Here is a 15,704-nt window from a genome sequence, read left to right as displayed (position 1 = left end):
TCTCCACGCCCGGTGTGCTGTCTCTGTGCCTGCCATGGAGCCACATGGGTGCTGGGGGGAGGGGAGGGCACCTCTCCCCTCCAGGCTCGGGGCCTGAAAAACCCTGTGTCTGGAGTCCCCCTTCCCCGTCCACCAAGACGTCGGAAATGGTTCTTCAGACGGAGAAGGAGCTAGAACTGGGCTCCCCCACGTCGAGGATGGGGAAAGGGAAACCCAGAAAAAACCATCTAGAATACAGACATGCATCCATGTCATTGCCAGGTAGTTGTGCATACAGCTCAGACTGAGCAAAATGGGAGTGATTTCTTCTCTGTTCCTGGTTCTGCCTGGTAAGCATAGGCAGCAACTTTCTATCCCAGTCAGTCTTTTTGATGAGAGTGTGCAGTTTGCTTTGGATACAAGATTTTACCTTCCTGAAAGGTGACAAGATCCAGTACCACTTCAGTCCTGTGCTGAGGTGAGGCAATTTCTAGGTCTTGTGTTTCACAACTCCATTCTTGCTTGCCTATTTATCATTCCCCAATAGAAATCTATCCCATCCCTTTCTCCCTTCTCCTCAGCTTTGCAGCCCTGCCCCCTCCCTTTGACCAGCTCTGGTTTCTGTCAGGTCCTGCCATGTCCTTGGAAGATCACTTTTATTCATTAACAGGGCACAAAATCATACTGTCTAGTTTTGCTTTCTGCAGCTTTAGCATGTGGAAGTGGCTCACAGAGGGAAATGGTACATGTTAGGGTCAGTACAAAATAAATATCAGGTCTGTGTCTTTGGGAGTGAGGTGGGGAAGAAGAGAGAAGAACAAAAGATGCCTCTTTTAGCAAGATTTTTGTTGCTGCTGTCTGAATTTGTAACACTGTCTGAGAAAATTAATTGTGATTGTCTAGTGGCTGTGCAAGATGCTGCTAACGCACATTCTGTTCCTGTTTTTCAGGTGAAGATGACCTTTGCATAGTGAAAATAAAAAAGTATATTCATCTGCCACCATGCTACATAGAGGAAGTTGGCAGTTGGAATTTACCCTCAAAAGAGAATAAAAAAAATAAATACATGATCTTCTTTCTTGTGCTGTTTTTCTTTGTCCTTCATTTGCTTTTATTCTACCTGGTTTGCAGCCTGAATAGTTCCATGAAATGGACAAACAGATTCAATCTCTCTGTCGATTGAGAAGTCTCAGTGACTATTCATATTCATTTCCCTTCCTCATTCACTCCTCTTTCCCTTCAGATACTGTCAGACATGGGGTTTAATTCAGGTACTTTCTATTTTATGCTTTGGAATGCATTATTCATAGTAGTGCCTAGGTGACACTAGTATATGAGAATTAGTCATCTCTTATGCATTGGTTTGCCAGTAATTTGTCTGACTCTCAGACTGATTTAAGAAAGTATCTAATTATCCCAGAAAAATTTCTTTGAAAACACATGAATGGATTTTTCAGTTCATTAAAACTCTACTGTGGTTTCTTTATAGATAATTTTTCCAATAGATAATTGCGATCTATATTTAAATAATGTAAATCTTTATAGTTTGCTAGAACTGCTGGAAATGGCTGAATAGACCCCAGGGATTTTCACAGAAGCTAATTTTGGTTTACTAAGCTCATATTGTCAGACTGTCTTCAAAGTCACTGAAGAGGTAGGCTTCCAAGGACAACTCAGAGTAGGAGACTTCCTTTGGTGGTCAGATCACCCACTACATTAGAAGTCTGTTAGGTCTGCTCTTCCTTTGGTAATAAGCTCAGACACTTAAGGGGATGACTCAGAGTTTTATCCTGCACAGAAGTTTAAATAGACTCTCTTGCACTTTACTGGGTCTGGGCAAGTAGCTATCTTGCATCTCAGGTATCCTATCATGTGTGGATACATGATCTCATTTACAGTACATGAAAAATTACTGGGCAAGTTACTAACATATAGAGAAATTTTTGGGCCAGTATTTGTTGTCCTCAATCCGTTTCATTGTCATCCTATTATCTGCTGTGGCTGAGAGGGTACTGAGCCATTAAGACCACCTATAGCACTGTTTGAATCATAAAAAAACTGGTGAGGGAATTCAGAAAGTTCAGAGCTTTACTGTGGAAGATGATCTTAGTCCATAGAGTCCTATCATCTTAGGAATGGGTACCAGTACAAAGGCAATGGGTATGACAGTCTGAAAAGGTGATCTCATTGGCAATACATTAGAAAAGTAGTCAACAAATTTGAGGTCATGATCTGAAAAGATGGGATCCCTGAAAGAATAACATATTCAGTGCCAAAATAAGAATTGTTGGACTAGAACAGTCCAAACAAGCCCCTAAGAGAACATTTTTTCCCTAAAAGGAGAAATAGAATACAGGTGGGGGAAAACTTCCCTGCTACTGATCCGCAACACTGGACATCAAACTTTGGACTGAAGAAAGCAAGGGGAAAGCAAGATTCTCATCTCAATCCTCTGTGTCTTGGCATGTGTACTGAGAGGAGCAAGGGCGTCAGCAAGCAGGGCAAGAAAGCACAGTATGGCAATCAGTGAAGACAGAGCAAATATTTCCAAATAGGAAAGGTGAATTGGTGGCCTCCATGGGAGATACAGACCCTCACCAATGGGGTGAGAGTGGGACAAGCCTTAAAGCAGTTAATTAATAAAGGGATAAATTACAGGCTCTTTCCAGGTGGATAAAAATGACTTAAGCCAGGCTTGCCCCTGAGGATGAAATGTGGAACAGAGAAATACAAGCAAGAGAAAAACATTTGCTATTCAAAAGGCTCAGAGGTGCCACCAGCTGCAAACTGGGACTCTGCTGTGAGTGGATTTATGTATTTATACCTGCTTTGTCCAGATGTATTGGGGAACAAACATGTTCCAATTATTGCCCTTGTCTGTTCTACCCTCTCTTATTGTCAGCAGCTGGAGAACACCCTTCTTCCTTTCAAGTGAATGGAGTCTCCCAGATCTGAGTTGTCTCAACTTACATTCAAATAGAGCACTTGGGACCTAGTGGAAAGAGAATGCTGAAACAGAAGAAAAGAAAAAAAAAGAAAAAAATCTATCTATCTCTGTGAGAAAGCCCTACAAGTGGTGTTCAGGTTACTACACATGCCTTGCCAAACACTTGCTGTCTCAGTAGTTTTGTACAAAGACTACAAATGGCAAAATAGTAAGTTATATAATAGTAATCCCCTCTAAGGAGTTTATGGTAGCTGACCACTTAGCATCAGTGATTCCGAGTCTGCTCAGCAGCTGAATACATGAGGAAATGTCAAATCCTCAATCTTCCAGAAAACTTTAAAAATAGTAATTCAGATCAATGCTTACATATTAAATTGTACTTAAGAATAAGTGAAGTATATCACAAACCTGTCAGAGTGAGAGACTTGATATATTCACTCTTGGGGCTGATTGAGAGTTCTTTAAAGGTCCTGTAAAAATGTACTTTTTTTGTTAGGAAGTATTATTTTTCATTCAGATCTATCTCTCTCTTTTTTTTTTTTAGCTCTCAACTGCTTGGAAATAAATCATGCTATTACTGAAAACTGAAAACAAGGTTTATCTCACTGGGGTATAATAAATCTTAGCTAAAATAGAGATTTATTCTTTTAATGTAATGATTTTATGTTTGAAAAATGTTAAAGTTGTGACAAAAATCAACAAAAGCCAGGAAATTCAAAGTTAATTTTGAATTGTGTTCATAAAGCACCTCATTAAGCCCAGTCATTGTATCCCGTGTGGAATCATACAGTTTCCAGAGACATACGTAATTGTTCATAATAAAAGGGTGTATTAAGGACAGAATCAGTGGATGTCCCCAGTCCAGCAATAAAATAATCCTACTGTTCATATGCTCTGTAATCCACGAAAGGTAGTTCCATCTGGACCTAAGCAGTGAAACACTGCTTATGGTAATCTGGGAAAAAATTAAAAAACCCCAATGAAAAAAACCAAAGCCTTGAGTTAGGTATCAAGTCAAGGCACATGGGGGGAAAGCTCCATCGTCTTCATCCAATAACAATTTTAAAAAATGACTTGTTGATTTAACATCAGAACTGTTTGCATACATTTTGCTGAATGAGTTTCTTAATTAAAGATTAAATTTTATAAAAAAATTATCTTTTATAGCAAGATCTCAGTCATCAAGCATTCACTGATCCATAGTCAAGTAAGGGCTGAAGCCCTCCCAGTTTTCCTGCAGAATCACCATAGAGCTGACAAGAATCCAAATGCTTCCAGAGTTTGTAGTTTTAAAGTAAACCCACTATATGCACTCCCAAGCCACTGCAGTAGACTTTTAAGAGTTCTTTGAAGAGAAAGTCCCAAAAATCCCCAGTACAAGTTTTAAACTTGTTTGGATTTTTCTGAAAAATGAGACCTTATTTTTTGAGGGGGAGATAAAATAGGAAGATTTGAAACATGAATGTTCTACAGTTTCCTACCATACACCATGTCTCAAACGCATATAATTTGAGCTTTGAATTTCTTTTTATTTTTTTTTCCTTGCAAAAGTTAAATTGTGGGGGAAAAAAGCCTGGTTTTTCTTTGTTTATGAAACGTGCAAATGCTGCGTAGCTGTTCTTCTGCCCCTGGGAGTACAGTCCAATACACTAACTTAGCAGGGAGAGGTACATTTTATTTTATTGCACAAAAGGGCAGCATAAAATGGTTTTGTTTTCAAAACTTTACTTACTTTGCTGTGTAAAGCATCTGGGAAGTCTAAACCTCAAAAAGTGTGCAGTAGTCTGCAGTGATCTCAGATAGGTGATGCTCCTGAGTCCTGCTGATGGGCAGAATACTGAGTGTTGGCTGATGCTGGGCTAGGAGGAAGGACTGTGAAGTCATGGGCCAGAGCCAGAGCCACAACATGGAAGCCAACAGGAGCTGTTCTTCTTCACGGAAATTCGGGGACTTACTGGTCTGAGCCTGAGGAGGCAGGGTTGAAATGAGCCTCCATATGCTGAGCTGGAGCCAGAGCCCATTCTGGCAGTTCATTCCTTGAGGGCAAGACTGCTGGGATGCCATCTTAGCTGCCAGAGGGAAGAGAAACCATTGGAGGAGCATGCTGGCCTGGCAGAAATCCTGGGAGAGAAGGCAGAACCAAAGGAAAACAGGTATGCTATTGGCATGAAGGAACTAACTGAATGGCTTCAGAAGGACATGGACGGGAGCTCTGCAGGAGGAGAAACCTGTTCCACCTGTACGGCATGGGATGGAGTAAGCAAGGTATAATTTATACATACATACCTGAATGCTTGAGAGTATCTCTATACAAAACAAAAAGCAACCAGGCAGAAACAGCTCAATGTTGTCACTGCAGAGGACAATGCTCATACCATGCTTGGTGAATGTAGGTAACCAAACCACACTCTTAGAATGCTTTTAGAGAAAAAGGAACTTCAAGCATGGTGGATTAGATAGCTTTGAACTGGATATCTGTTGGAAAAAGAAAAAAAAAAAAAGAAAACCAGAAGGAAAAATATTTTTATTGCAAGATCTCTGAAAACCTCAGTTATTATACCATTCTCTTTCTAGAAACCTGGGAGCATTGCAATATTCCAACTGCCATTGGAATTGCTTCTGTTCAGATCCTGCCTGTGTGAGTTTAGGGATATTTATAAGACTCTCTGTGGGGATTCAAACAATATGCTGAGCAACTGCATTCTGATTATCAAGATCCATTAAGCTGTCTCAAATCAGGAGCCCCAAAATTGAAATATCAAAAATCATCAGTCACTTTGAAAATTTAGGTCATCTTTTTCCCTGTCATTTCTCTTTCTCAGCTAGAGTTCTCTTTGATCTATGGCCCTTTTACATTTTTTTCCTAGCTAAGTGAGATTAAGCTGCAAGAGAAGAGCCAGATCTGATTTAACTGTCACTCAGAATCAGCAGCTTCAGGGTTACAAAGTGTGCAAAGCTCCTTTGAATTGACTGTTGCAAAGGCATTTTTAGGTGAATAGACCTATGTTTGTTACCTTAATGTTTTCTCAAAGAATATAATCAATTCATAAGCTTTTTTTTTGATCTAAGGTATCTATAAACTAGCCTAACCTGAAGAGAAACATTCCAGGTATTTTTATGTTGTTATTGTCTTAATTTTGAGTCAAGAAATTTGTTTTACATTGTTTGGGATTTATTCCACTAAAAAAAAAATCAAAAACACCGTCTCTGGGTACCTGTAAATAGTGTACCATGCCCAGATTCAAAATAGTTTTGTTTACACTTGGAGTCTGTTGGCACAACCTTATAAATTGATTAGTATTATCAGGTGAATTAACACATGCTTGGCGTTGAGGTACTTCTTCAATTCAAAGTTCATTTGCCACCACTCTTAACATATATTTAGACATGCTACACCCCCACATTATATCTCTTTTGACTTCAAGGCATTAAGCAGGACTTAGGTCGAGTTTAGGCACCTAATAAAGCAAACATGTTCACCCCTTAAGGTGCTGCAAAGCTCTGAAAGTCACTAGTGCTTCCCTCCTTAGACTAATCATTTCCTACTTTTTCCTCAGAACTGCTCTAGATGCAATTATTTGGTACTTTGATCTTGCTTAAGCTTCACTGAGGTTTGGAATCTCAGCACCTGAGATCCCCAGGGCTATATCCATACCTGGCTGCAGAAAAATCAGGACCAAACTCCAGTCTTTGGACAATGTACATCCACAAACCCAAATTCTCCCCTTCCCTCCCAACATTTGGATGTCAATGTCTAAACTGTCTCTTGGCACTGTTTCTAATGAATGCCATTCCTCTGGAAAACTGTGCCAAGGAACATGTTACTAACTAAACAGTCTACTTGACTGCAAGCAAGTGCCTCTGTTACTGAGTGGTGTAGATACAGCCTTAGGCACCACTGCAAGGGGGCAGACAGGTGTTTAAGTGCTTAGTTTGTCAATCCACACTTTTTTCAAGGAAACCATTTAATGCTTTGTTTCTGATGAATAAAGCAAAGAGTGCACTTTCAAACTGCTGGACTGTATGAGTCACTTAAGCTCACTAGTACCTATCTAGTATCCTGATTTCCTGGTTTGTTCACTCCACAGTCTCTCGAAGAAATTTTCATATAGGTACCCCTGTTCATTCCAGTTTGTTATTGGATGGCTCGAGTTCCTTTACACATTCACATTATGGTCAGCATGTTTAAAAATAATCTAATTTTCATTTTAGAGACTAAACAGTTGTGGTTTAACCCCAGCCAGCAGCCAAGCCCCATGCAGTGACTCAGTCATTCCCCCCCCAGCAGGATTGGGGAGATAATCACAAGGGTAAAAGCCAGAGAACTCGTGGGTTGAGATAATGACAATTTAATAGGAAAAGGAAAAGCCATGCACAGAAACAAAGCAAAACAAGGAATTAATTCATTGCTTCCCATGGGCAGGCAGGTGTTCAGCTCTCAAGGAGAGCAGGGCCTAATCATACGTAATAGCTACTTGGGAAAACAAATGGCATCACTCAAAATGTCCCCCCTTCCTCCTTCTTTCCTCCACTTTATATACTGAGCATGATGTCATATGATCTGAAATATCCCTTTGGTTAATTTGGGTCTCTGTCCTGGCTGTTTCTTCTCCCATCTTCCCATACACCCCCAGTTTCATTGCCAGTGTGGTAGTACAGAAAGCAGAAAAGGTCTTTGCCCTATGTAAGCCCTGCTCAGCAATAACAAAAACATCTTTATATTATTATCACTGTATTCAGCACAAATCCAAACCACTGCCCCATACCAGCCACTGTGAAGAAAATTAACACTATTCCAGCCCAAACCAGCACAACAGTGAACCAAATGCTAACTTCAGGCGTATGGATTTTAATATTTTGATCACTGCTGTCTGTCTTGACAAGTTCTTGAGAAAAACACTATGAATTTGTCCTGCCGAAGTAGCAACATGACAAATAATCTCCTTTTTTCACATGTCAGTGCCAAAATGTTGAATCTTTAGAAGGAAGTACTAAGGTAATTATAGCTATGCTTAATTTTTATTAGCTTAATCTGAGATTTAAATTTTATTGTACTTTAAAGAATGTTCCATTGTGGTTAAGCAACAGTTAGATAATAAGAGCATAATCTTATAGAAAGGCTTTGCAAGTAGGAATGATTGGAAGATTTTAAAGTATATAAAAATGTCTTTGTCCTTTCAATACAATGTCAAATCTTGTCATTGCTGTACTATATCTGTGACTACAAAAGCATTTCTAGAGAAAGGGCAGATGTTACTCACTTAAAATACCAGCAAAACCAAAGTATTCTAAATTTTGCAAGCATTATCATTCCTCCCTTACTTAAAGTTTTGTATAGATCTCTTCATTCTGAAACTGTATTCCACCCCAAAAGTAGTTGCATTTTGATGATAGATGAAACAAGCCATTAGACAGTTCAGTGTGTTAAAGTGCTCTGAGACCCTTTGGGAAAAGTTATTATATATATGTACCAGAGGTACTATTTTAAGGCAGCAACTCTGCCAAATGTTAAACTGAGGCTGAAGCCTTACAGCTGAGTTGTTAACCTCTGGAAACAGGAGTTTAAACTGCAAATGTTGATCTAACCTTACCTCTGGGGGAGTAAATGGTAATATTGAAAAATTATGCAGCTTCCACCTCCTCTCCAAAGACAAAACCAAACATTTTAAGCTTTATTTTATAGTTTTCTTCTCCAGCTAATTTAGACAAGCTTGTTGGCAAAATAATAATTCCCGTACTTAGTAAGCAGTATTTCAATCTTCTGAATCCCACTCAGAAGGAAATTTGCAAGGGTGGATTGCTTTCATCCTTGGTTTGTAAGAAGAACTGAATTCTGCTCTCCGCCTTTTCAGTGCCCCCAGAGAATAAATCAAACACACAAGGTAAATGTGCCAGACCAGTGGGTTCCAATGTATGAAAGCACAGGAACAGGCAAGCTGAGGGAAAAATGGAGGTGAAAGATGACAGCAAAAGTATTATTGCAGATGTGCCATCTTCAGCTGTTATGTATAAAAGACAGGGTAAAAAAAGAGAAAATACTCTGCAGTTATGTAGAAGGTCATAATAGATAGAAAGAGGAAACATGTTCTCCTTTGGGCAGGCATGGAGGAAGAGAAAGCTTGTCCTGCTCCACTCAAAACAAATCTTTACAAACTCTTGGAAATAAATGTTGCAAAGAAGCCTTAAATGGCAGGCTTGTATTTATCCATAGAAAGTGGTTTGCATTGCATGTAATAAATTCTTTATTCCTTCTTCTCTAAGTATAGCAGGATATTACTTACTTACATGCCTTAACTATTAATTACTGAAATAAAAGAATATATGCAAGGAAAAAGATTATTCAAATTATAGTATTTATCATGCTACTTGAACCCCCTCTGAGATTCCTCTACAACTAGAAATTGGATAGGTTGAGAAGATGAAATGTGATCCTTTTTATTTTCAGATAGTAGAAAGCAAAAAGGAAGCAAAATAATGCAAAATAATCAGTATTGCACCCTCTCTGAGGTCTGTCATCCTATTAGGTTCACAAAGGATCTACACGGAAAAGCAGTTTTCTCTCCCATCTTGTCTTCCTCATTAGCTTCAGAATGTGAAAATTTTCACTTGGCCCCTTTCAAGCAAGTTGGGACACCTTCACACTGTGTCTTTGGCTAATTGCTAATGCAGTCCATATTACTTTATTCCCCAAAAGCCACAGAAGGAGCAGGACAAGGGTAAAAATTAACAGCTACAGCCACAAATAGACACAAGATGTAGAAAGGAAAAAAGAGCAATTCTGTGCACTCCATTCCTGCTACTGCTTTTTCCACTCCCACTACCTACAACATCCCTGCAGTCAGCCCCTCAGCCTGCCCCACTGCAGGTGGGGAAAGTTGGGGGAAGATTTCAACTTCCAGCTGTGCCAATTCAGGAGATATAGCTCTTGGAGGGAGGGTTTCATGGTGGGAAGAAGTGCAGAGGGTGCAGAGGTTTGAACATGCCCAGTTACCCATTTACCAGTGTTTATTTATCAAATACAATCATAATGATTGGGGCTGAAAGGACCATAAAAATCATCCAGTTCCAACCCCCCTGCCATGGTCAGGGACACCTTCCACTAGACCGGGTTGCTCAGAGCTCCATCCAGCCTGGCCTTGAACACTTCCAGGGATGGGACATCCACTTTTCTGGGTAAACAGTTTCAGTGCATCACCACCCTCACAGTAAAGAATTTGTTCCTGATATCTTATCTAAACCTTTCAGTTTGAATCCATTTCCCCTTGTCGTGTCACTACACGCCTTTGTAACAAATTCCTCTCTGGCTTTCTTGTAGGCCCCTTTAAGTACAGGAAGGCTGCTATATGGTCTCCTCGTAGCATTCCCTTCTCCAGGCTGAAAAGGCAAGTTCCCTAGATAAGGAAAGCATGCCCTTTCTACCAGTGTGTGGCAACAACTGGGCAATGGAAGGCAAGTTTAGCCTCAGAGGTTGGTTGATATTTTCCATCACCAGTCCTCAGGTATGGGTGTCTCTAAGATGCCTGTACTCATGTGTGGAAGTTGTGGAAGCAAATCGTGGTCTGCAGCGGGTCCCCGGAATAATGTCGCTTCCGCAGTGCTTTCACCCCTAATTCAGATGTGAGGGTGCATAGTGAGTGGATGGTGAGAAGCTTGATGCCTCACAGTGATCCATTTACCACAAAAATTTGGGACCCACTAATCTAAAGTGATCTGTTAACTTCAAACTGTTCTCTCCTGGAGCCTATAAACCAAAAATCAGAATTCTTGATTTAATGTACACCCTGTCCTGTTCCCAGCAAGTACACAGAGGCTTCATGCGTTTTTTTGGCCAATATGTAACCATGTTATTGGAATGCAAATGAAAATCAGAAGACAAAAATTATGAGTATTGAAGGGTAGAGACATATAGTTCCAGTGGGAAAATAACCTATAGAGATCGTACAGTTAAAGACTGGAATCTACAGTCAGAGGCACCCTAGAGGTGTACTCATGAGAGCTGGAAACATTTCAAAAGCCTTATGCATTAAAATAAAAGTTTATCTAAAAATACAGCTGTTTTAAACAAAACACACTGAGGAAGAGGTATGAAGAGTCTCAATAATTCTGTAAATATTCATATATGAAGAATATATTTTTTTTCTCTCTGAAATGATAATTCTTTTAAAATTTACCTTATTTTACTGCTCTAAAAGAGTGTTTGCAATTGCAATGTAACTTTTTCTTGAGCTGCAAAATTTTGAGAGACATTTTGCAGAAGATCCAGAAATATCTGGTTTTTCTTCTAAGCCAAAACAAAAGAAAATTTCAAAATCTCTGAATTTCTTGTGCAATGGATGTTGCAGATCTACACAGTTGAACTCACGGTTCAGAATAGTTTTTCTCCACGTATGCTTATGTGTGATGACCTAATTTTGCTATTAACTCATTTACTATACATTTCCTGTCTGTAGAAAAAATGCAATGAACATTCCGCATTTTTTAATATTTTTTGATAATTTTACAACATATGAAGCTATCTCATAAACATTTTTGATAAAGAAGTTTATCAGATCTGAAAATAAAACAATCAGAAGATCATCCATGTTAAGGGGATGACCTCTTGATATTTCCTCTTGATTATTGTGCTTCATAATTATATTTATAACTTATTGTGCATGTGTGCGTTTGTTGAAATATAACTAACCACTGCATCAGAAACAGATGCATTATTTCATATGCTGTCATTGCCAAGTTTTTCTATCTATAGCTATATATATATATATACATTATTTTTTGATGCAGAAGTCTAAATTTCTTCCAAATCAGACAGAAATAAATCAAGGTATTGTACTGCATGTGCATACGAAAACAAATAAAAATACTAATGCTTTTTTATTATATGTATGATACACATGTAGGAAACAGAGAGCATGTTAATGTGCTATTAAATATTTTACATTTTTAATTCTGGTATTTAATAATGCCTACAAGTGGTGACTGTACACGTTTAAAGTGATCTCACAGGATTTTCAATAACTTCTGTATATTTGACTCCACTGTGTTTACTATTAAAAAAAAAAAAAGAAACTGAGCCATTTATTTTCAGTGGCCAAGCTGAATAAAATGAAAAAAAAAAAGGGCAGAAAAGAGTTTAAAGTAAATTTAATTTATACATTTATTTCAATTATATGGATCTAGGTTATTGTTATCTGGGAACATAAATAATAGTAACAATAAAACTAAATTATCTAAGGTGATACATTTTTATATTTGCCAATCCAGTCATTGCCCTGAACAATTTCTCCATTATGGAAAGTCAGCTATCCTGCCAATATGTCTATATTAACATCTCTGCTAAGGCAGGATACCAGTAATAGATTTTCCATACATAATCCAGTTATGAACCCACTTTATTGGAATAAGATACTTTAAATCCCAGTGGTTAGGAAGATGCAGAACTTTAAAGTATTCACTCTTCTCAGGCAAATTATTACCTATATTGATCTTCAGGTCAGTAAGGTTTTGGTTAAAAAATCTGTACTCAAGGAAAGTGAGAAAAATATCTTCTAAAAGGAAAGAAGATGTTCTATGCTTGAAGAATGTTTTTTATTTTGGTTGCTTTTGTTATGTGCTTTTAATTGGTGCTGGAAGAAAACATTTAGTTGACCTTATGACAATTCATTGCAGCTACTCAGAAACTGGAATATCAGGGGTAAACATGGCAGCAAATCAGTAGAGATTATTAAGCAGACCTAATTTGAACAAAGTCAATATGTTTTCCCCATTTTTTAAGGAGTTAAAGCAGAAAATCACCATCATGTTAGGATGCTAAGCATGTCAGATCTACAGTATCTGAAATGTGCCAGAAAGTGTAAAATCCTTCTTAGGAGCTCTTCCAGCTTGCTAAGAATCTGTGATCAGGAAGATTTCTCCCCTTCCTTTGCTACTCAATTCTTCTGACTGTTTCCCACAGTAGAATTCATTAAGAAAACTCAGAAGTGCCAGGAACTACATTTTAAAAGGCAGTAACATCTTTGCTAACTCTGACTCTGTTCCCATCACAAAGTATTTCTTTGCTTTGAAAGAGGACTGTATTCCTGTTGGCTGCATGCAGAGAAAGGAAATGGAAAAAAATCTGCTCGCAGGAACATCCTCAAGAAACATATACATTGCACAGATCCCCAAAAAGACTGTCCAGTTATTCAAAGATTTGGTCAATGCCCACTCTGGACATTTGTGTCTGGGGTATCCTCACACCCTCAGCATGTTTAGCTACTTTACTTGGACCTTTAGTAGCTGCTAAGCTCTCAAGATCTCAAGATCCTCAAACAAGAAAGTTAAGTGTTCCTAGTACTGTACAGAATTGAAGGGAATGAAGATAAATTGCTTTTTCTCTCTCACTTCATATGAGCTAAGGTTTTGATCCTGATTTGTTCTACAATCACACTGTTAAAGCTGTTTGACTCCAAGCAGTCTAGTCCACTTGCTGGAGAGTATACTATGGCATCAAAGTGATCAGTGGTTAAATGGACAATAAATTGTAAATATCAACTTTTCATGCAGGTTTTACACTTGGATAAGAGCTGAGATAGTGTATTGAAATAAAATTTTTCTCCTTCTGCACTTTAGCATTTTCAGTTTGGAAAAGACTAATACATTTCAGGTCATATAGCTTGCTCCCTAAAGTGAGATATTTACTAATTTAGAAGGTGCTATCAAAATAGCAAGAAAGAGGAAATGAAAGAGAGAGCAAAATAGTGATACCTTTCCTGGCACAATAATCTCTGGGTCTTTGACCCAGCAAAATATCCTCTTTGCTAAATCTTGAAGGTGCTGGCAAGAGTTCCACATAAGATATCAGGAAAGGTAAACAGATTTCTGTGGTGGAAGAGATGGTATTAACCTATCACCCCTACTGAAATGATTACTTTATTTGGAATGATTCTTCCTTAAAAGCCATAGTGATTTTGTGTACTAACTAGAGAGGAAGACAGAGCATCAATCATAAATCTTTTGGCAACATTATCATCTGACAGGCTGGAATTAGACTGTGGATATGACATGGTTCAGGATTCTACTTTTGTTTTCCTTTGGTGTAAGATTCACCTATTAATCATCCTGCATGCAAATAAATGTATTTTAATCATATTTGAAAAAATGAATGTTGTATTATGTAAGCACTCAGCTGTGAAAGCACTCAGCTGTTTTATGTAAGGTATTTTGAGATAAAATGGTATCACAAACAACATCAACAACAACAAAAAAGACAATATATTTTAAAAAATTAATGTCTTCTCTCATACTGAAGACATTTTGTCACAGAAATGCTCACTCCTCTGTGCTGTTCCCATACACAGTAGTCAAATAAAATATGCAGATTTTTACAACAAAGTTTTGCAATTTTTAAACAATTATCTCGATTTTGAAATTATTTCTGATTATAATTGATATAAGTATTCTTTTCCTGTTTTTTCTGCTTAGTTGTTAACCGACATTACAGTGCTGTAATCAGAAAAAAAATAAAAGCTTGCTGAATGGCTAATGTTAAATATACATGTATTCCTTATTTGTGGAAAATTATATTGAGGTGAATGTACTAATCCAGAAGGTAAACTTGATGCAGATTCCAAATAGGAACAATAATAAAGACAACTGCTAGTGTTAAAAGAAGTACTGCTGGTAAGAATTTTTGCAAGATACATCACTTTCCGTTGTAGTAACCTTGCGTCCAAATATGTCTTGGGCATATAAAAAGAGTATCCTGGTTACACACACCAGAGCCATCTGAACATGGCTAAGAATATTAGATCCAAAATACCAAGAATATTAGATCCAAAACACCCTTTTTTCAAAAGAAATTTTCTTGTATCAGAACTTGTATAAGTAGACATTCTAACTCACTATTTAACAGAAAATAAAATCCTCAGAGTTGTACTGAGTATGCCATGGAAGTACTGATGTACCATTTCCTTTGAAAACATCATGAATAAGCATTTCACATAATTAGAGATCTTGTCTAAATTCACTTTGTTTCACCCTGCAAACTAAAGTCTGTTTTCTACCTTAGTACTGTTTTTCTAGAAGAATTAAAATATGCTGAAATTCTTGAAGCTGAAGCACTTCCTTTTGGTCTTAATTTAGAAACTGTAGGATTGGATGCCTGAAAATTAACCCATTAAAAGGTAATGTCTTGATTACAATCACTTAAGTTCCCATGTGTATATGGTTTCATCAGAGATTCTACAAAATGAAGGAAGTCCTGGAACAGTCCTGGAACAATCTATCGTAACAATATTCACTTACTAAAACAAAAATGGAGATCTGTAGGAACTGTTATGTGAATTTAAAAACATTGTTCACCTTTGTTAGTAACATGGGATATGCATATACGTGCTTATACCTTGACAAACTTTTAGCTCTCCTATTCCAAAGAAAGTTGACTGCTGTGCTTTCTGCTCATCATTCACCATATTTTGTGTCCATCTTCTTCTTGACTTGGTCCACAGATCACTGAAGCAGTTAGCTTCACTGTCTTCCAGGAGACAGCTGGTCTCTGCAGCGATCTAACCTATCCTTCCTTCCTTCTCTCCATTCCCAACACTATAGCCTTGGGATGGAGCATCAAAGAGCTGTTGCTACATACATGGTATTTTCTTTGATATTGTTCTCCATTAAAAAAGAAAAATTCTAATTAGACTGTGGAAAACATGCCATCCCTGAGAGTAAGATACTACACCAGAAACAGAAAAAATCTCAAGGAACCAGTGAAGCTCAGGGTCCCACCTTAGGTAATTTGGCC

General features: G+C 38.0%; 1 long non-coding RNA gene across 1 annotated transcript in view; it reads right to left on the bottom strand.

Moving 5' to 3' along the window:
• Window positions 1-229: 229 nt before the first annotated feature.
• Window positions 230-15,704, bottom strand: part of LOC120323195 — a 70,607-nt gene continuing 55,132 nt past the window's right edge. Inside the window, exon 8 of the long non-coding RNA XR_005563434.1 lies at window positions 230-5,401. This is a non-coding gene — a long non-coding RNA (uncharacterized LOC120323195). The remainder of the gene's footprint in view (window positions 5,402-15,704) is intronic.

The sequence above is a fragment of the Pipra filicauda genome, unplaced genomic scaffold (assembly GCF_003945595.2).
Source record: "Pipra filicauda isolate LSUMZ 115617 unplaced genomic scaffold, ASM394559v2 scaffold20_size4479445_pilon, whole genome shotgun sequence".
Lineage (NCBI taxonomy): Eukaryota > Metazoa > Chordata > Aves > Passeriformes > Pipridae > Pipra > Pipra filicauda.
The sequence above is the reverse complement of the archived record's forward strand: the minus strand, read 5'-3'. Positions and strand labels throughout refer to the sequence as shown.